This window comes from Phyllobates terribilis, unplaced genomic scaffold (genome assembly GCF_046119375.1).
Source record: "Phyllobates terribilis strain yellow unplaced genomic scaffold, ASM4611937v1 Scaffold_200__1_contigs__length_3551848, whole genome shotgun sequence".
NCBI lineage: Eukaryota > Metazoa > Chordata > Amphibia > Anura > Dendrobatidae > Phyllobates > Phyllobates terribilis.
Genome location: NW_027362960.1, coordinates 364,623 through 386,407, shown reverse-complemented (window position 1 = coordinate 386,407; position 21,785 = coordinate 364,623). Strand labels below are relative to the sequence as shown.

Genomic DNA, 21,785 nt, shown 5'->3' with positions numbered 1-21,785 from the left:
CGCTCCAGGCGGCCTCGTCCTGCTCTGACTCCTTGCTCACTGCTCCGGCAGTCTCGCTCAGCTCTGACCCTTTGCTCACCGCTCCAGGCGGCCTTGTCCCGCTCTACTCTTGCTCACCGCTCCAGGCGGTCTTGTCCTGCCCTGCTCTCGCTCACCTCTCTGGGCGGCCTCACTCTGCTGTGTTTGTCCGCCACATCTGTGGTTCTGTTCCTGAGTCTCAGTGTGTACTGGGTCCTATCCCACCTGTGTTCCTACCTGCTAGTGCCTCCCTGTCTGCACTCTAGCCGTGCTTGCCTGTACTCCCCTGCCTGCATACCCGCCTGTTTGCATACCCACCAGTCTGTGTGCCAGCCTAACCTGTCTGTTCCTGTATTCCCCTGTGTGGGTCAACAGCCGTGTCCGGGGTCTGTCCTGGAGTAGCACCTGGTCCCTCTGCTCGGTTCCTCCTTGGTGCACTGGCGTCGTATGCCGTTGTGCGACCCTGGTCGGATCGAGTGAATACCTAGTTACGCCCCTCCAGGCATTGACTCTCCGGCACGGTCCAGTGGAATCACACGCACATGCCGCTCAGCCCGGGCGTGTGCATTACAGCTATAAAAGGACTGCAGCCCCTGGAAACAAATGCCATCCAATGTTACCAGGGTGGGGCTACCCCAGTGCCTGCTACACCCACCTTTTCCCCAGTGGCTGCTGAAGCCAAGGTTCCAGCAACGTCCCCTAGAGAGCTGGACAGTCTGCGCTCTGAAGTGCGCCAGTTGAGCAAAACCCTGACCACTGTGCTGAGTGCTCTGCAGCTGCGGACGGAGCCCGAGGAAGGAGGGAAAATCCTGTTAGCCGACAGCCCTGAGGATGTCTCCTGGATGCGAAGGAGGAGGAGGACAACACCACCCTCTACGAGGATCAGTGACCAGCGCCATCCACAGAAGGACCCTACCTGCTACCGCTGCCGCAAGACAGGACACACCGCCCAGAATTGTCCTTTAAACAAGAAAACCCTGGGGCCGAGGGCCGACACCCAGGAGTAAACTCCCCAGGCCCATCAGACTGGTATAACAGGTTCGTCGGAGGAAGACCTTTCCTGTCCATTGTGCTGGATGGCATCCCGACGCACGCTCTGCTGGACACAGGATCACAGGTAGCCATAATGCCTGATGTCCTCTACAAGAGGTTCTGGTCCATGGACGACTTAAGCCCGCCAGCTCCAAATCTTTCGGTTTATGCCTCAAATGGACTCCCCCTTAACCTAATCGGGGTTAAGAATGTGACTGTAAAGGTGGGGAGAATGGAGCTGAAGGACCAGGGACTAATTGTAGTAGAGACTAATCCTGATTATACCAATCCGTATATGGTACTAGGCACTAACATTGTTGGTAACTGTTTGGGAAAAGTTGTGTTCTTGCTCCAACAGATAGCTGACACTGCCAGACCAGGACAGCGGAGGGCGTTGCAGAAGGAGATCCGAGTCCTGATGTACCAACAGCAAGTAAGGTTAACAGATGGTGAAATCGGTAATGTGCGGGTGGCGGACCCCATACCCATTGTGATCCCCCCAATGAGTGAAATGCTTATCTGGTGTAGAGCTGCCATAGGTCTTAGAGGACAGAGCTACCAGGCGGTAGTAGAACCCCTTTGCTCCGAGCACAGACCCACGCTCTTAACCGCCAGAGGAGTGGTAGATTTACGCAATGGGAGGGTGCCCGTCCATCTTCTCAACTGTGGGGAAGATGAGGTCAGATTGCCACGTTATGCCACTGTTGCCAAATTGCATGCTGTAAATAACAACTGCATTCACAAGGCGGAGTCCTTAACCTCACCAGATGAAGTGGAGGATAATGACCCTGCAACCCAGGTGGAGGATTGGTGTCAAAAGCTCCATGTTGGGACAGACACCACTCCTGCCCATCAGAAACAGGATGTACACCGGGTGGTTCAAGAATACGCGCAGGTGTTCAGTAAACATACACTTGACTTCGAGAGGATTAAGGGGGTTCAACACCATATCCCCACAGGTGACCATCCACCCATCAAAGAACGTTACAGGCCTATACCACCAGCATACTACCAGAAGACTAAGGAAATGTTGCACGACATGAGAAAGGCGGGGGTAGTAAGGGATAGTTGTCGTCCCTGGGCAGCTCCCCTAGTGCTAGTTAGGAAAAAGGATGAGAGCATAAGAATGTGTATAGATTACAGACAAGTAAATCGCATTACACATAAAGATGCATACCCTTTACCACGCATAGAGGAGTCCCTAGCTGCCTTAAAGTCTGCAAATTACTTTTCCACCCTTGACCTCACTAGTGGGTACTGGCAAGTAGCTGTGGCTGAGGAGGCTTGGGAGAAGACGGCCTTCACTACCCCGATGAGACTCTGCGAGTTCAACAGTATGCCGTTTGGACTCTGCAATGCCCCTGGAACGTTCCAGAAATTGATGGAGTGCTGCCTGGGACACCGCAATTTCGAGACTCTGTTACTTTATCTGGATGATGTGATAGTGTACTCTAAAACGTACGAGGACCACTTGAAGCACCTGGCAGAGGTATTTGAGTCACTGTCCCGGTACAGGATGAAGTTGAAGCCCTCAAAGTGCCACCTGCTCAAGAGAAAGGTACAGTACCTGGGGCACATTGTCAGTCCGGAAGGGGTAGCATCAGACCCGGAGAAGGTCACTGCCATTCAGAAGTGGCCGGAGCCGAAGAACCTCAAGGAGGTGCGTCAGTTCTTGGGACTAGTAGGATACTACCGGAGGTTTGTAAAAGACTACACCAAGAAAGCAGCTCCTCTGCAAGACCTCCTGGTAGGGCAGTCCCCCAAAGGCAGAAATCCACTGGGGTAAGGAGCAAGCCAAGTCATTTCAGGAGATGAAGGAGATCCTGACAGGTGATGAGATCCTAGCCTACCCTGAGTACAGCCAACCGTTCCTGCTGTATACCGATGCCAGCAACGAAGGACTGGGAGCTGTCTTAAGTCAGAAGCAGAATCGCCAAGAGAAAGTGATTGCATACACAAGCAGGAGGCTCCGCCCGACCGAGAGGAACCCGGAGAACTATAGCAGCTTTAAGTTGGAGTTCCTGGCCTTGGTCTGGGCCATCACTGAAAGGTTTAAGCACTACCTGGCCTCCAGCAAGTTCACTGCCTTCACTGATAACAACCCCTTGACCCATCTTGAAACAGCTAAGCTAGGGGCACTGGAACAACAATGGATGGCTCGGCTGTCAAATTATCAATTCACAATTAAATACTGGGCGGGCCGCAAGAACGCCGATGCCCTGTCCAGGATGCCTCACCAGTCAGACACAGAAGAAGAAGTGGATGACCTGGAAGAGATTGAGCTACCTGCCTGTCACCGGAATGGGATGATCCACGAGCAACGAGCCTCCAGGAGGCAGCGTGGAAAGACGTTAAACCCCCAGCCTCACCACAGCTGGAAAGAGACCCAGGACAGTGACCCGGTTGTCAGCCGCATCAAGGAGCTGATAACCCAAGAAGGTGCCTCCCTGGAAAAAGAAGCGTCTCCGCAAGCAAAGCAGCTGTGGAACGAGAGAAGCCGGCTGTTTATCTACCGTGAGAAGCTGTGCCGGAGGTACGTCAATCCAAAAACCCATGAGATGGTATGGCAGATAGTGGTCCCCAAGACAGACATCCAAATGGTGTTGGAGGCCTACTACGATCTGGCGGGGCACTTTGGCTGGAAAAAGCTAGAGACCCTGCTGAAGTGTCGATTCTACTGGGTAGGAATGCGCAGCTCCACTGAGCGGTGGTGCCAGGACTGTGGGCCCTGTGGCCTTAGAAGAAAAGACTACAGCAGCCAGAAGGCACCCCTGCAACCCATCAAGACAACTCGATCCCTGGAGATCATGGCCCTGGACCATGTCAAGCTGTCCCCCAGCAGGTCAGGGTACTCTTATGCTCTGACCATGGTGGATCACTACTCACGTTTCCTGGTGGTCACCCCCGTCAAAGACCTGACGGCAGAGACAGCAGCAAAGACGTCCCAAGCGTATTTCTGTAGACCCCATGGTTATCCTGAGCAGGTGCTGACGGACCAAGGCCCGGCCTTTGAGGCTGAGTTTTTCAAGGAATTCTGCCATCTCTACGGGTGTAAGAAGATAAGAACTACACCGTACCACCCACAAACAAATGGTCTCTGTGAGAAGATGAATAACATCATCATCGACCTGCTAAAGACCATACCACTTGAGGAGAGAAATCAGTGGCCAGACCTACTAACTGACCTAGTAGATCTGTATAATCATATACCAGTAAGTTCAACCAATTGCACTCCAGCATATCTCATGCGGGCAAGGCCAGGAAAGCTGCCCATGGATCTGGAGCTTGGTGTTGTTGAGCCTGAAGCTGATATGACCACTGAGGACTGGGACATGACCAGACAAGAGCAGTACAGGAGGGTACAAGCCTGTGTCGAGGACAGTCTCACTCGGGTGAGAGATAAGCAGGAGGCGCACTACAACAAAAACGCGTCCGCAGAGCCCTTCACACCTGGTGAAGTAGTATTGAAAAGGAAAAAGAGAAATCATAAACTTGATGACCAGTGGGAGAGAGAACCCTACACTGTGTTACATTCAAGATTTGACAATAAGAAGACCTACTTAATTAGAGGAGGAAGGACGACTGCAACAGTGTCCAGGGATCACCTAAAGTTGTGTCCAGACCCGCTAAAGCCTCAAGAAGAAGTGCCTCTCACAATCCCGGAGGAGCCTAAAGAAGCAGTGATACACACTGACTTAGGAGACTTCCTAGCAGATTGGCCTCAAATAGGAGGAGCAGTAATCATTCCAACACTCCAATTCTTCGAACAGCCAGAAGACCCTCCACAGCAAGTTGAACCTGTAAGTGCTGCAGAAGAGCCTAATGCTGCAGAAGAGCCAGCTCAAGAAGTATCCCCGGACGAAGGATCCCCGGTAGGAGCGGAGCAAGAGGGCCCAGCTAATGGTGAACTTGCTAGTCCCAGAGAGAGGTTAAGGCAGTTTTACAACTTAGTCACACGTAGAACTGGTAGGGTAACTGACAATACAGACTCTAATACCACATAGATAATATTTTGGGTGGCAGGGTCAGCTAAGGAACAATATGGATATTTTCCTGTGGCTGTAAGTCCCTTCGGGGAGCTGTGGCGAACAGTAACAAAATGGACGGCAGCTATACCGTGTGTGGTCTCTGGAGAAAGGTAAAATCATAACAGAACATATGGAGTCACTTTCGGGCCTCTACGATCAACCCACGATAAGTTATCGCAAAAAACAGAAATCTAATAAAAATATAAAGGCTGGAGACCAGCCCCCGTGATGTCATCACGGGGTTGTGTGGGCAGGTCTCCCCTTAGGCATAAAAGCATCCACGGAGGATGGATCAGAACTTATGTTGGAAGTTACATATTTTGTGTAGTATGGGTCACATTCACTGAACAGGCATTGTAGTGCTTCCCTCCAACTATACTGAGTCTCCCCTGCGAACTGTATAGAGTAAGTTGAGAATTGAAAGACACATTACTGTAATGTGTTGCCTGACAAAGGTTTTCTATAGTGTGGTGTCCACTTTATGAGATGTTACTATCCCTGTCAGGAAAATATCCAGAAATGGAGTGGAAATCAAAGGTTCGCCGACAGTGAATTTTAAATTTAAGGAATAGGAATTCAAATACAAAACAAATTGTGACACTAACTGGGGGTCACCTCTCCATACCAAAAGTACATCATCAACATATCTACCAAACCAAAAAATGTGCTCAAAAATGGATTATCATCAGAAAAAATGTAAATTTCTTCCCACCACAACATGTACAGAATAGCCAAAGATGGTGAGAATTTGTAGCCCATGGGGGCTCCACGTACTTGTAAATAATATTTAGAATCAAACATAAAATTGTTGTGGGACAACAAATATTTTATGTTATAATGAACCTTTTTAAATTCACAGAATATCCACTATATTTATTTATGGTGTTGAACGGCAATGATGGCCAATGCGTGAGGGATGGAGGAATACAGGTTGACAACATTGCTGGTGACAAACCTATATTCTTCCTGCCACACGAACCTGTCAAAAACCCTCAGGACAGACGTAGTATCTTTCACATAGCCTGGTGTTTGAATAACCAGAGGATACAAATGTTCACCAGCCATTGGCTTAAATTCTCATTCAATGAACCCATACCCGAGATAATAGGGTGAAGGGTGGTGGGGGGGGGATACCCATGTTTGTTTTGGGGAGCCCATGAAAAATGGGTAAAATGGGATAATCAGGTAACAGCCAGCGCTGAATTTTGTTATTAAACACCGACAAATAAATGCCTTCCTCCAGAATAGTGGACAACATTGTTTTATACAAATTGGTAGGATTCATAGAGAGCACCGGAGCAGATTTCCAATATCAACAGTTCTAATAGCACATACTCCGGGGCATCAAAACATGTCGTGTCCATAGAGAATAATGATCTCACACATTGTTCTTTCTTTGGTCTTGAAAAAGTTAATTATTCTGTAAGGGGTGGAAACAGACAGAAACACCTTAATATGCGTGAAGCCTTCTGGATCTGACGTGTAAATACTAAATACCCTTCGGGTAATGAATTTCCGCAATGACCTGTTTTACATCTATTGATGAAATCCATACTGGTTTATTCCCAGCAGACATCTATATGGTGACATTCCAGGTTTTCTGAATTTATTTTGTGTTTTTCCGGTTATTATTTGCCGGTGTACTTATTTGCCTTTCTGTATATTGCGCTATCATCGCTGATTCATCTTCGCAGAACGCACATAAATGATGCAAATATCTTAAAGATTTTTCAGCAATGACTGAGTATTTCCATTGCAATGTTCTGCAGCTTATCTTCCATTTCTCATATATTTATTTTTGTCAGTTTTTTCGCAGTATAATTCAATTATTTTTTTTTCGTTGCTACAGATGGAAATTCCCGCTACATCCACAGCTTCACGATTCAGTTCTGCATCAGATATTTGTTTTTGTCAGCTTTATTATAATGTAATTACCTGTTTGTCGTTGATACAGATAGAAATGCTTGCTCCATCTATAGCCTCACGATCAGGTTCTCCATCAGACTCTATGCAGATGTCTCCCATTGCCATTGATCTGTTATACATCCAGCTCTTGGATATCATGGATTTGTACGCTCCATCTAATCTGATTCGCCATTACAATGCTCCACAGTAATCTGATTCGCCATTACAATGCTCCACAATAATCTGATTCGCCATTACAATGCTCCACAGTAATCTGATTCGCCATTACAATGCTCCACAGTAATCTGATTCGCCATTACAATGCTCCACAGTAATCTGATTCGCCATTACAATGCTCCACAGTAATCTCACCAGTGTTCTCTACTTGTTCTTGTCTGTTTTACAATGATGCATCTATTTGCCTCCCGTTGATATGACAGATAATGCTCGGTATATCTGCGGCTCTATGATCCTTTGCCAGGATATTATACTTTGCACCAGATCAGATGCGGGTGGATTTCCTTGTAAATCTTCTACTATGTAATCAGTTTTGATTTGCATATTTTTTTCCCCTTTATATGTTCATTGTTATAGGTTTATAGTTTCTCCATATTGGTTATTGTGCATATTATTTTATATTATATTTTTACGTGTCAGATCGATAAGAACAATATTTCTATTCACAATTTAGACATTGATGCGTTTTATCTGTTTATTGGACATTGTTATTGCGATGCTCTATACTGAGCATAGAGCCCCTGATGTGCCTAAACAGTGGAGCTCCCCCACAAGTGACCCCATTTTGGAAACTATACCCCTCAAGGATTTTATTAAGGTGTATAGTGAACATTTTGAACCCAGAGGTACGACACAGAATTTGATAACATTAGGTCATCATATTGAATAAGTTGTCATTAGTCTTGAGCGCAAGTGCTCGCTACTTGAGTTTGCATGGGGTATTCAGGTATGCACCATGTACAGCGTGTGCTCGAGTGACATGCTCGAGTCCCTGCTCCGCATGTTTCACGGTTATTAGACACCCAAAAAAAAAACATGCGGGGATCGCTCGTGCATGGCAGGCAATCCCCGCAAAGTTTTTTTGGCCGCGAAGCATATGGGGCGGAGACTCGAGCATGTCACTCAAATACCCACGATACTCAATGCATACCAGAGCACCCGATGCAAACTCAAGTAACGAGCACTTGCGCTCAACACTAGTCGCCATATCGTCATCTTTTTTCTTACTTTTGAAAAAAATCCCAACCCCATCACAACCCTAACCCCAAACCCAGCCCTAACCCTAGCCCAACCCTAACCCGAGAGTTTATTTTTTACGCCGTTCCTCGTGCGGTATAAGTGATTAGACGACTTTATTCTTCGGGTCGGTGTGATTACAGTAATACCAGAATCATATGGGGTTTTTATGACTGACAGCTGTTACACACTAAAAGACACATTTTTTGTAAAATCTAGTTTTTGCATCGCCATATTTTGAGAGCTATAATTTTTCCAGATTTTGGCAGACAGTCATGTGACGGCTCGTTTTTTTGCGGGATGAGTTGACGTTGTTATTGGTGCCATTTTCAGGTACGTGACATTTTTTGATCACTTTTTATTTCGATTTTTGGGAGGCAGAATAAACAAAAACCAACAATTCAGGAATTGTTTTTTTTTATTCTGTTCTGCGTGTGGTAAAATTGATAAGGCAGCTTTATTCTTTGGGTCAGTACGTTTACAGCGGTACCACATTTATATCGTTTTTCTATGTTTTGCACTTTTACATAATAAAAGCAATTTTATAGAAAAAATTATTTTTTAGCATAGCTTTATTCTGAGAGCTATAACTTTTTTATTTTTCGGCTAATGGAGCTGTATGGTGGCTTGTTTTTTGCGGGACGAGATGACGTTTTCAGCGGTACCATTTTTATTTATATTTGTCTTTTTGATCGCGTGTTATTCCATTTTTTGTTTGGCGGTAGGGTGATAAAGCATTGTTTTTTGCTTTGTTTTTTTTTTTTACCATGTTCACTGAAGGGGTTAACTAGTGGGACAATTTTATAGGTCAGGTTGTTCCGGATGCGGCGATACCAAATATGTGTACTTTTATTGTTTGTTTTTTTTTTTATAATATTTATTGATGGGTACATTATATTTTTATTTTTGGTGGATTATTTTTTTTTTTTTCACTTTCTGATAGTTTTTATACTTTATTACTTTGTCCCACTATGGGACTTTCACTTTTTTTATTCTGATCGCCTGTATAGCGCAGGGATGCAGCACCATTCCTGTGTTATACAGGCTGTCAGGGCTGCACAGGGAGAAGATTCTTTTGTCATGCACTGCGCATGTCCAAAAAATCTTCCTGCTGTCTGGTGACCCGGATGTTGTCATGACGACATCGGGTCGTCATGGCAACATCCTGGAAGCCACGGCAGACAGCGCTGGAAGCCGGAAGAGGAGGTGAGTATCTGCGATCACCTCCCCTTGCCACCGCAATGCTGCGATCGACTTCGATCGCAGCATCGCGGGGGTTAATGTGCTGGGAGCGGTGCGTGACCTCTCCCTCCACATAGTACCAGGTGTCAGCTGTGACAATCAGCTGACACCCGGCGGCGATCGCCATGACGTACTAATACGGGTCTGGCTCTTAAGTCCCAGGGCACAGACGCGTATTAGTACGTCTAATGTTGTTAAGAGGTTAATATAATTGTCATTTTTAGTTTCAAGAATATTAGGTGGCATGTCGTGGTATTGTCCATGAATATTATATAGCGAACTATAAAAGAAACTAAATGCTTCCGCTATGTCAGAGGGGTTATGAATTTCTGGCCCGGGTGCCCCTTTTATTTTGGATACGTATGTCCTTTACACGTGTGGATGTAACCTTCTTGCCAATGAGAGACCACATTTATCTGTGAATTCGTACGAGTACCTTCACATGTGATCTTGGCATTTTGTATATGTTTGATCTAGTAAAGACCTTCGCTCCTTTCTTTTTTTCAATCAGATCATTTTTATTTAACAAAACTAAGAATTACCAACATTTTCTTTTTTTAAATAAACTTTGTGACAAAAAAAAATAAAAATAAAAACCAGTAACAATACAAGAACCGGTTTACAATGATATAAATCCCAATATCGCTCTATAGTACAAGGTTTTGGAACAGTAATTTTACATTTGTACATAAATATCTGAATACTTCCTGACGGCTTATTTTTTTCCCTATTGAGACTTCAAAAGAAAAAGAATATATCTAAGAAGGGACAATTGTGTGGACTGAGATTATCATTTGCTGACACCTTGGATATAAGGATATACATTCCTGGTTTACTGTAAGGAAATGTACAAACGATCCAGGATAGTATTTCTGAGAAGGTTCTTTGAAGCAATACCCGGTGTATTTAACCATTGATCCCATATGTGTATGGATTTCTTGAGAGCGTTCCTTTAATATAAGATCCCCTTTCCAAGCATAGAGTGTTATTTATCCTGGATTTTAGTTCTGTTATCGTTGGGGGAGAATTGTCTATCCAATGTAGTGCCAACAACTTTCTGGCTTGGAATAATATTCTTGAGCTAGCTATTGCCATATGGGAGTCTGGATCTACGTCTTCTCCCAGGAGTCCTAGGATACAGATTTTAGGTTCCAACTGAAGTTGTATCCCAAATACAGATAGTACAAGAGCGATCACCCCCTTCCAGTAGTCGCCAATATTTACACATTTCCACGTCATATGCATCAGGTGGGCGTCCTTTTGACCACATCTAGGACATGTGTCATCCGTTTGTATTTCAATTTTAAATAAAATACTTGGGTATCTATATACCCTATGAATGAGAAGAATTTGGGACAATCTTTGTGACTCTGACAATGAAAGATTCGGTGTCAAATCCAGTATTTCCCCCATTGCTCCTCAGATAACGGACTCACATCCTCCTCCCATTTTGTCTTTACTAACAAAGGATATTTATCCAAATGTAGGGCCAGTAACTGCCTATAAATAAGGGTTAATAGACCTTTTGTATCCACTGCTTTAGCAATGGTATCCATTGGGTGATGTATCAATCAGTATGGCGTTTATTCTAGTACCCCTATCCTCCCACTCACTAATATTATTTAGCTTCTATAGCTCTGGTAAGTTATAGGTGTGCCATAAAGGAGTATAGTTTGTGTACTTTCCAATCCCCAGAATATTTTTACCCCTATCCCACACCTTATATATTAACTTTAGTGTACGACATTTTAAGTCATTTTCTCGAGGAGGCCCCATATCTAGTACCGAGAATGGAAGCTTCCACTTGGTTCCTTCCATAAGTAAATGCCCTGAAATTACACAATATTTGCGAGTACCCCATCCATGAAACTACTTTTAGCTCCCTTCTAGTGTTAAGCCGGTCTACATATACCTGGAGGCAAGCAAATCATTTATGTTGTTTGTCAAGGAGATCAATCTGCTCAAGCAAATGAGACTTTAGCTGTTCTCTCCTTTTTTAGCTTTTATCTAGGTTTTATTATTATACCTCTGAGGACACATGTCAGTGCTTCCCATTTAAATGGTAAGGCAGTTTCATCATGCTCATATATTTGAAGGAGTCTATAGTCTCAAGAAGGTCTGAGACACAGAGCGAGTCTTTCAGCAGATTATCATTTAGGTTCCAACATCTGAAGCCTTGGTGGAGGCCGGCATAGTCAGATCTATAATAAAACCGGGGATGCGTGTGTCTGTCTGAAGCCTTTATAGACTGTGCAAGCGCGACACGCCTGCGCAGACTGGCTCCAGACAGAAGCAGGCATGGAGTCGTTACAGGTAAGAGGAGTGTGTATGGCGCCGGAGATCATGGTATGCGTAGACACTGAATGCATACCGCGATCTCCGGCGCCATACTTACCTGACCGGGAGGAGCATTGCCTCTCTTCGCCGGAGACCGGGGCAGAAGTGAAGGTGTCGGAATCAGCACATACACATAGCGCTATTTGCAGTGTGTCTTCAGCAAAATGGCGCCAGACAGCGCAGTATGGGCATGCACGTACTCTGGCGCCGCACTCCTCCCCCAGCCTCCGGCAGAACAGAACACCGCAGCGCTGGAGCACAAAGAAAGGTGAGATTAAGTGTTTATTTTTTTGTATGTGTGCAGCGTGAAAGGGATGAGGGGAGCCATACATACCAGGATTGGCGGGTGAGGGGGCAACACATCAGGATTGGGGGATGAGGGGAACCAAGCATACCAGGATGAGGAATGGGGTGCCATGCATACCAGGATGAGGGGGACCACACATTCCAGGATTGGGGGGTGAGGGATGCCATACATACCAGTATAGGGATGAGGAGTGCCATGCATACAAGAATTGGTGGGTGAGGGGACCATGCATACCAGGATTGGGGGGTGCGGGGTGCCATGCATACCAGATTAGGGATGAGGGGTACCATACATACCAGGATAGGGATGGGGTAACATGCATACCAGGATAGGGACGAGGGGTACACTACATACCAGGATAGGAATGCGGGGCACCATGCATACCAGGATGAGGGATGGGGTACCATGCATACCAGGATAGGAATGCGGGGTACCATGCATACCAGGATAGGGATGGGGTACCATGAATACCAGGATAGGGATGAGGGATACTATACATACCAGGATAGGAATGCAGGGGGTACCATGCATACCAGGATGAAGGGTACCATGCATACCAGAATAAGGATGAGGGGTACCATGCATACCAGTATAGGGATGAGGGGTGCCATGCATACCAGTATAGGGATGAGGGGTGCCATGCATACCAGGATAGGGATGAGGAAGCCATATATACCATGATTGGGGATGAGGCGTGCCATGCATACCAGGTTTCTGGGATGAGGAAGCCATACATACCAGAATTGGGATGAGGGGTGCCATGTATACCAGGATGAGGGATGGGGTGTCATGCATACCAGGATAGGGATGAGGGGTACCATACATACCAGGATAGCAATGCGGGGTATCATGCATACCAGGATAGGGATGAGGGGTACCATGCATACCAGGATGAGGGGTACCATGCATACCAGAATAGGGATGAAGGGTACCATGCATACCAGTATAGGGATGAGGGGTGCGATACGTACCAGGATAGGGGATGGGGTGCCATGCATACCAGGATAGGGATGAGGGAGCCATATATACCAGGATTGGGGATGAAGCGTGCATTGCATACCAGGATAAGGGATTGGGTGCCATGCATTCCAGGTTTCTGGGATGAGGGGTGCCATGTATACTAGGATGAGGGATGGGGTGCCATGCATACCAGGATGAGGGATACCATACATACCAGAATAGGGATGAGGGGCACCATGCATACCAGAATAGGGATGAGGGGCACCATGCATACCAGGATAGGAATGAGGGGCACCATGCATACCAGGATGAGGGATGGGGTGCCATGCATACCAGGATTGGGGGATGAGTGGTGCCATGCATATCAGGATGAGGGATAGGGTAACATACATACCAGGATTGGGAATGAGGGGTGCCATGCATACCAGGATTGGGAATGAGGGGTGCTATGCATACCAGGATGGGGATGAGGGGTGCCATGCATATCAGGATGGGGATGAGGGGTGCCATGCATACCAGGATGGGATGGTGGGGACAGGATGGGGGCAGCAGAAATACCAGGAGGGGGACAGCACATATAACAAGCATGGGAGACCATATACCAATAAAAATGCTCGCCACCCGTGCATAGAAAAGTTCAATAGCTAGTTACAATATACAGGAGCATGATCTGACCATACAGCAGTTCCTACCTGAGATGTAGGTTGCCATGCAGGCAAGTGACGGCTAATTAAGAAAAGGACTATATGGCTATGTATATTGTGTAAAGGAGAATAATAGGTATAATCCTTTACGTCTAGATGTAGTATCCTCCATACATCGCCCGGTTGAGACCAAAGCACAATTAGCAAAGCTTTCGTTTGTGTTTTAGATTGGTGACTCCAGCCCAGGGACGCGTCTAAAGAAGGATCCAAGACAAAATTAAAGTCACCTCCAATGATGATAAGGTCCTCCGCAAAATATTTTAGTTTGTTTAAGTAATGACAGCATGTCTTAATTTGGTCACAATTAGGGAGATAGAAGTTTGCCAAAGTCAAAATTTTGGAGTAGATGGAGATCTTAACAAACACATACCTCCTCTTCGTGTCAGACAGTGTTTCTACAATAGTATGCAGCAGTGATCTGTGGCGGCCGATACTCAGCACCTTAGACTTCAAAACAGCATTTTTCTGGGACGCCAAGATGAATAATATCTATTAGTAATCTGAGGTACAGTATATGATCGCCTCTAAAGTGTGACTCCTGAAGAAAGAGAAAATGTACGTGCTGTTTATGCCTATGATATAACACGAGCTCCTTTCTCTGGAACATTAAGTCCTCTGACATTCAATGAACAAGTTTTGAGTTGTGCCATATTATATGAAAAAAAGGGGGAATGGAAGAGAGAAAGATTAAAAGAGGAAGTATAGACGGTAGATAGTAACGTCTACCTCTCAGTGTCTAAGAAGTATAGATTATGAATATATCAAAACAGTAGGAAATTGCGAAACAAGCAGATCCCAATGCAAGTCCCTAACTGGGGGTTGTCTTTACAGGCGTAAGTCAAACTTTCAGTTCTAGGATTCCTATTAGGTGGAACCATGGAATATAAAGCAAGTAAAGTAATAAAGCCTTATATTACAGTAGTATCATGTGGACTCAACTTATATCCTGGTCTAAGATCTTATATGAACTTAGACATTCTATATAGTGGAAGAGTGGCACCTAATGCTCTATTTAGATATATCTAATTATATGCTTAAAGAAATAAGTAAGCATCTGCAAACTGTCTCTCATCAGGGAAGACAAGATTCATTTCAGGAGCTCATATGATTGCCAGGTTCCTTTCCCATCTGGCTGCATCACCATCAAGTTCCTGATCCATTGAACACCTTCTGTGACGTGCTGGAACTCTCTGTGGCAATGGTGGAGCAGGTGGCCAGTCAGATATATGGAATGTCCAGGGCATCACAAATAGGTCTCATGTTGCTTGGATCTTTGAAAATATACAGCTGGAATGGGTACCCCCAGGAGTACATCAGGCCATTTTCCCGGATGGCATCAAGTAGTGGTTTCAATACCCTTCTTTTAGCAAGTGTCATTCAGGATAGATGTGTGAGCAATTATATGCGTTTTCCATTGAAATCACCAGGATCCAACTCCTCTGCTTTCCTCACAATGGCCTCTTTTACATTGAAAAAATGTATGCGAGAGATAGTGTTCCTTGGACGCTCAGGATCTGGGCCATGATTGCCTATTGTACGGTGCGCCTTATAAATCTCCACCTCCTTATCAATAGGATCACCAAGAATATTAGTGAATAATGATCGCAGTGTTGGCATAATCACTTGTGCATTGATGCGCTCAGGTATACCCCTTATCCAGATATTATTGTGATTTTCTTGATCATCAACCATATTAAACAGATGGTTTATTTACTGCCTGTGAAGATCTAGTGTTAGTTTCTGAGCATTATGATGGCCTCTAACTTGGACATTATCCTCTAATCTCTGTAACTTGTCAGTAAGCTGTGACAGGATAGAAGTGAGGGGACGTATTTCAGTATTGTATGTGGTCTCCAGCCTCTGACTATATTACTCCATATCTTCTTTAGTAGGGCTAGACGCAATCTAATATACAAATAAGTTATGTTGTTCCCCATATCAGAATAACCTGTGGCTGGGGGGTAAATGTCCCTGTGAAGCAAGCACTGCTCAGTATGTGGGCTTTGGTGAGAGTACAGGGAGATTTGTGGAGCTGTTTTCTCGTGAGGCCGACATTAAGAGAGAAGTTGGTGCAGGACTGACAGTCTGGAGCTGTCTGGCATCATGAGGGTTAAGACTGCTTCTTTTTCCACGCTGAGGTGAGGCAGTAATGGCTCAGGAGCAGGAAGATAAGACCTTCCATAAGAAACGCTGCATACCAGACATGCTGACAGAGGTGGAGGACCTCAGATTAACCTCCGATCTCTTCTTTCTTTCCCATATCGAACGTCATGTTTGAGGCTGTAAATTGCTTATAATTGCCCCAGGAACATGGTCTGAAGACAGTGCTCTCAGTGTGTGCGTTCTCTTGATGCTGTGTCCAGGCCATGTCCTTCCTGTTGATGTACAATACGTCTAAAGGTGGCGATGATTGGGAGCAGGATTGTGTGATGTAACAATCTTGTGTGATGTAACATCCTTACGGAAACGCGAGTTGTGACACCAATGGAACTGCGCCAGAACAGGAAGTGCGTATGAGGGTTTTTATTTTAAAAAGGCTAAACATGAGGAATGAGAAGGAGTTGGTCTAGTAGTGGACAACCCCTTTATGAAGATATAATTTTCGGTTAAAAATGAAAAAGGCTTCTCCCCTGTGTGACGTCTCTGAAGTTTGTTAAGAGTTGATCTCCGTGTAAAACATTTCCCGCATTAAGAACATGAAAATGGCTTCTCGTCTGTGTGAGTTCTCTGGTGACTAAGAAGTGATGATTTCTTCACAAAACATTTCCCACATTCTGAACAGGAAAAAGGTTTCTCCCCTGTGTGAGTTCTCTGGTGCTTAACCAAATCTGATTTCCAGCTAAAACATTTCCCACATTCTGAACAGGACAAAGGCTTCTCCCTTGTGTGATTTTTCTTGTGCGTAACCAAAACTGATTTCCAGCTAAAACATTTCCCACATTCTGAACAGGAAAAAAGCTTCTCCCCTGTGTGCTTTCTCTTGTGCGTAACCAAAACTGATTTCCAGCTAAAACATTTCCCACATTCTGAACAGGAAAAAGGCTTCTCCCCTGTGTGAATTCTCTGGTGCTTAACCAAAACTGATTTCCAGCTAAAACATTTCCCACATTCTGAACATGAAAAAGGCGTCTCCCCTGTGTGAGTTCTCTTATGCTCAACCAAATTTGATTTCTGGCTAAAACATTTTCCACAATCTGAACAGGATAAAGGCTTCTCCCCTGTGTGAGTTCTCTTATGTTTAACCAAATCTGATTTCCGGCTAAAACATTTTCCACATTCTGAACAGGAAAAAGGCTTCTCCCCTGTGTGAATTCTCTGATGGCTGATAAAACTTGATTTCAATGTAAAACATTTTCCACATTCTGAACAGGAAAAAGGCTTCTCCCCTGTGTGAATTCTCTGATGTCTGATAAAACTTGATTTCAATCTAAAACATTTTCCACATTCTGAACAGGAAAAAGGCTTCTCCCCTGTGTGAATTCTCTGATGGCTGATAAAACTTGATTTCAATCTAAAACATTTTCCACATTCTGAACAGGAAAAAGGCTTCTCCCCTGTGTGAGTTCTCTGATGTCTGCTAAAACTTGATTTCAATCTGAAACATTTTCCACATTCTGAACAGGAAAAAGGCTTCTCCCCTGTGTGAATTCTCTGATGGCTGATAAAACTTGATATCAATCTAAAACATTTTCCACATTCTGAACAGAAAAAAGGCTTCTCCCCTGTGTGAGTTCTCTGATGTCTGCTAAAACTTGATTTCAATCTGAAACATTTTCCACATTCTGAACAGGAAAAAGGCTTCTCCCCTGTGTGAATTCTCTGATGGCTGATAAAACTTGATTTCAATCTAAAACATTTTCCACATTCTGAACAGGAAAAAGGCTTCTCCCCTGTGTGAGTTCTTTTATGCTCAACCAAATATGATTTCCGGCTAAAACATTTCCCACATTCTGAACATGAAAAAGGCTTCTCCCCTGTGTGAGTTCTCTGATGTCTGATAAAACTTGATATCAATCTAAAACATTTTCCACATTCTGAACAGGAAAAAGGCTTCTCCCCTGTGTGAGTTCTCTTATGCTCAACCAAATCTGATTTCCGGCTAAAACATTTTCCACATTCTGAACAGGAAAAAGGCTTCTCCCCTGTGTGAGTTCTCTTATGCTCAACCAAATCTGATTTCCGGCTAAAACACTTCCCACATTCTGAACATGAATAAGGCTTCTCCCCTGTGTGAGTTCTCTGATATTTGATTAAACCTGATTTCTCTGTAAAACATTTTCCATTTTCTGAAAAAGAAAATGGCTTCTCCTCTATGTGACTTCTCTGGTGAATAACAAGATCTGATTTCTGGTTAAAAAATTTCCCACACTTGAAACAAAAAAATCTATTCTCTGCTGTGTGAATGCTTTGATGTTTAAGAAAAGACTTTTCGAGGGAAAAACTATTTCCATATTCTGAACATGAAAATGGCTTCTTTGCTTTCGGTGCAATTTGTTTTTTAATGCTTATTTTGTGACTTTGATTTTCCTTAGTATTCGGTAATGAATCAGAAGACAGGACCTGTTTCAAATGATCAGATGACAGATCTTTGCTGTGAAGGGATGATGGTATATCTGGAGTAATGGCATTCACTTCAATTGTATCCTGTGGGATCTCAAGATCATCTGATTTAAAAATTGAAGATGTCAGCTGTCCCCCTGATCTCCTGGTACAGTCATCTGCCAAGAATAAAACCAATTATTATTTATGAATAACATATCCTTAAAATTTATATTGTTGAATATTTCTACTTAAACTCTCTGTAAAAATGTACTTTATGTAAAAGTATCATTATTTACCAAGAAAACATCACAGAAAAAATCAGCCTTACCAACACCAAATCAGATAACAAATGCATTAGCATTTTAGTGTTGGTTGGGTGTACTGGGGTGTCTGTCCATGTGGGGTGCACTTATATAGTGCTGGGCAACCTTCCTGATGTAATAGTATGGGCATCATTAGGCTAAGCCAGACACTGTGCATCACACCTACCTGTGTGACTGGCGTCCTATGCAAGCTTCATCTGTGTGCATCTTTAATACTAGGCAACCACCCCCTCCATGAATTGGTACGATTGTGAGTGGTTGCTCCATCAGTATTTTGCACCTGCGCTGCCCCCACCTTTATCATGGGGGTCTGCGGCATCCTGCTAGTGCATTTCTTATATGATTTGTGTTGGTAAGGCTGTATCTTTTTCTGTGATTTTTTTTATTTTGCCCTATGTTAGCCATCATTATTCACCAAGACAATAACAGTTCACAGTCTAATAGAAAACCTCATAGGATGAACCAGTAGAGCGTGGTGTTCAACTGTTTGTTAATTCTGCCTCACTAATATGCAATAAAAAGCCACCAAGCAATGTTATGTAGGCAAAAATAATATCAATAAAAACTTCTACTCATCTCACAAAAAACAAGTCCCCACTCAGGTCCATCATCTGTCAGTGGAAAACCAGAGGTTTCCACATTATTAGTGGCTCAAAGGCTCTTGAAAAACAACATGGCTTCCATAAACCAATCCAGCAATATCCGCTCTCCCAAAGTCAGATCTCCCCCTCGCTTCTGAGCCTTGCAGTGTGCCCAAACCACATTTAGCATCCGTGTATTTGACATTACTATAGTGAGAAGAACCCACTTAATTTACGGTGTGTGTCTCCTGGAGCACAATCTGGACACTATGTGTTGGGTAATGAAATTATATATTTGTAATTTTCACTCTCCAACATCCACTGCGTGCTAATTTCCGGAAAGTGCCTGTGGAGTCAAAATAGTCACTACTCCTATAGATTATTTCACTGAGAGTTATAATTTCCAATATGAAGTCACTTTATGGGGATTTCTACTGCTCAGGTTTTCTGCAATTTGGTCACATTAGGGCTTCTGTAAATGGTGTGTCCCATCTCCTCTGGGATCTGCTCCTGCAACGTCTGCTTCTCTCACCAGGCGCCGCCTTATTCATCCTGCAGGCGGCGCTGGTGATGGAGGAGATGTCAGAACCAGAAGCTCTCAGCAGCGCAGACTCTGTCCACCCACTAAGATTAGGGTGCCTGGGACCTGTAGTACCATCCAGTCTGGCAGTATGGGTGTGTGTGCTGTCCAACTGGAGTAATCTGCTCCCTGCTTCAGCCAACTGGAAAGCACCGCACCCTACTAAAGCTGGAAGCATATTGCCGGAAGCTGCCAGATACAGCCTTGTTCTCCTCTGGTTCAGACCTCTGTGCTCAGCTCCTGGCTTGTGTATTTGTTTCCTGTTGTGACTCCGACCCGTTTACTGACTACTTTTGTGTGGTTTCGTATTTTCTCTGACCTCCATGTTCTGACCCGGCTATCTGACTATTCTTCTTGCCATCTCACACCACAGAACATTAGGTAACACTGTGGCCCAAGCTTAGGGGGTCTGTGTCTAAGTCCAAATCCATGTAGAGTGGTTAAAGGATGATGAGCAAGGCAAACCCTGGGATCTGGAAAATGGAGTATATAGCGCCAAGCCTGTTTGTGGTAGCCATCTTTTGAGCTGCCAGGTGACCATGAACAGTGTCCCCAAAACATTGTGTCTGCAAACTATCCCAGCAAAATCTGCTTTCAAATAGCTAAATGCCGCTCCTTCCTTTCTTAACCTGCCATGTGCCCAGACAGTAGTGTACAACCGTATATAGGGGATTGTCAGATTCAAGAGAAGTTGGAATATTATTTGTAAGGTCCATTTGTTTCCTATTATCCTTTGTGAAGAATTCCAAAGTTATCACCATATAAAGTGACAAATGTCAGATTTGAAAAATGGGCCCAGATAGGAACACAAAACTGGCTGCAGGAAGGGGTTAAATCACACTATTTTGGGCACTAACTACTATAGTCAAAACTGTGAGTATAGACCATAACATCTACTGAAATGATCAAACTCAACAGTCTCCATCAGTAAGTAGTGAGTAACTAGTGGTGAAACCTGGGAATCTAAACTATCATAAGGGACAATATTTTCTATCGGATGAGTTTCAAGAAGAAATATTAGACATTCAAAGAGAACTTTTTAAAATAGTGCAGAGTTGAGGTGTCTTAAATTTAGCTTACAGATCTATCATGGCGCAGGTGTAATGGTTTTTTTTTAGTTTATCACAATCTGGTTTGAAGTTTGTCGGTTTTAAAAGAAACTGAAAAGTCAGGATAAAGGGAGACTCTGTTGTTATTGTACAGAAATTCACACTTGGCCCTCACTGCACATTTAATGTTGTAGATCATAAAAGTGACGTTCGGCCAGAAAGACTGGACCTGGTCTTGTAGGGACCATATGAGCACATTCAGCAGCACAGAAGGGAGAGAAGGTAGATTCATCCAATAAGATATCAGGGATCTAGGAAGGAACACCATCATTACCCTCCGCTTTCTCTTACAGGCCCATCATTATATTTTTCTTCAAGTGATTTTCTGGCTTTGTAGTTTACAGATCTGGGCAGGTAACGTCTCCTAATCACAGTGAGTAGGTGGATCCTCCAGGTTGTAAGTTCTATGGAAAAGGGTTTCAATGCCCAAAATCATTTGAACAGTTTTGGGTGGAGGAGAATGCTGTGGTCTAGAGGAAAAATGGTGATCATATGATTGTGATACGGCCGGACTACACCACCGATAAAGCAGCCACAGCCGGTGACTGAGATAAAACTGTGACTTCTCTGCATTTAGTGGTTACTACTCACCTGGGTAGTCATATGTAGGAATCTCCTCTTTACACCGCTCATCACTCCTCACATATGACTCTATAGTATTAATATGGGGCAGATCTTCACCCTGAAACAAATATTATAAAAGTCACAGACTGATGAGAAGTCCCATCTATGATCAGCTCTAATCCTGACATCTCCACTGTTCTCTTTACACAAGTATAAACCACGTAATACTGGTGGATAAAACAAAACTGAACACAAGACCTTCACAGCCGTCTACACATCATAGGGGAGATCTCATGACA

General features: G+C 44.2%; 1 pseudogene; it reads right to left on the bottom strand.

Annotated features, from left to right (window-relative positions):
- The window catches only part of LOC141213599 (uncharacterized), a 94,500-nt pseudogene that overhangs the window by 35,336 nt on the left and 37,379 nt on the right, over positions 1-21,785 (bottom strand).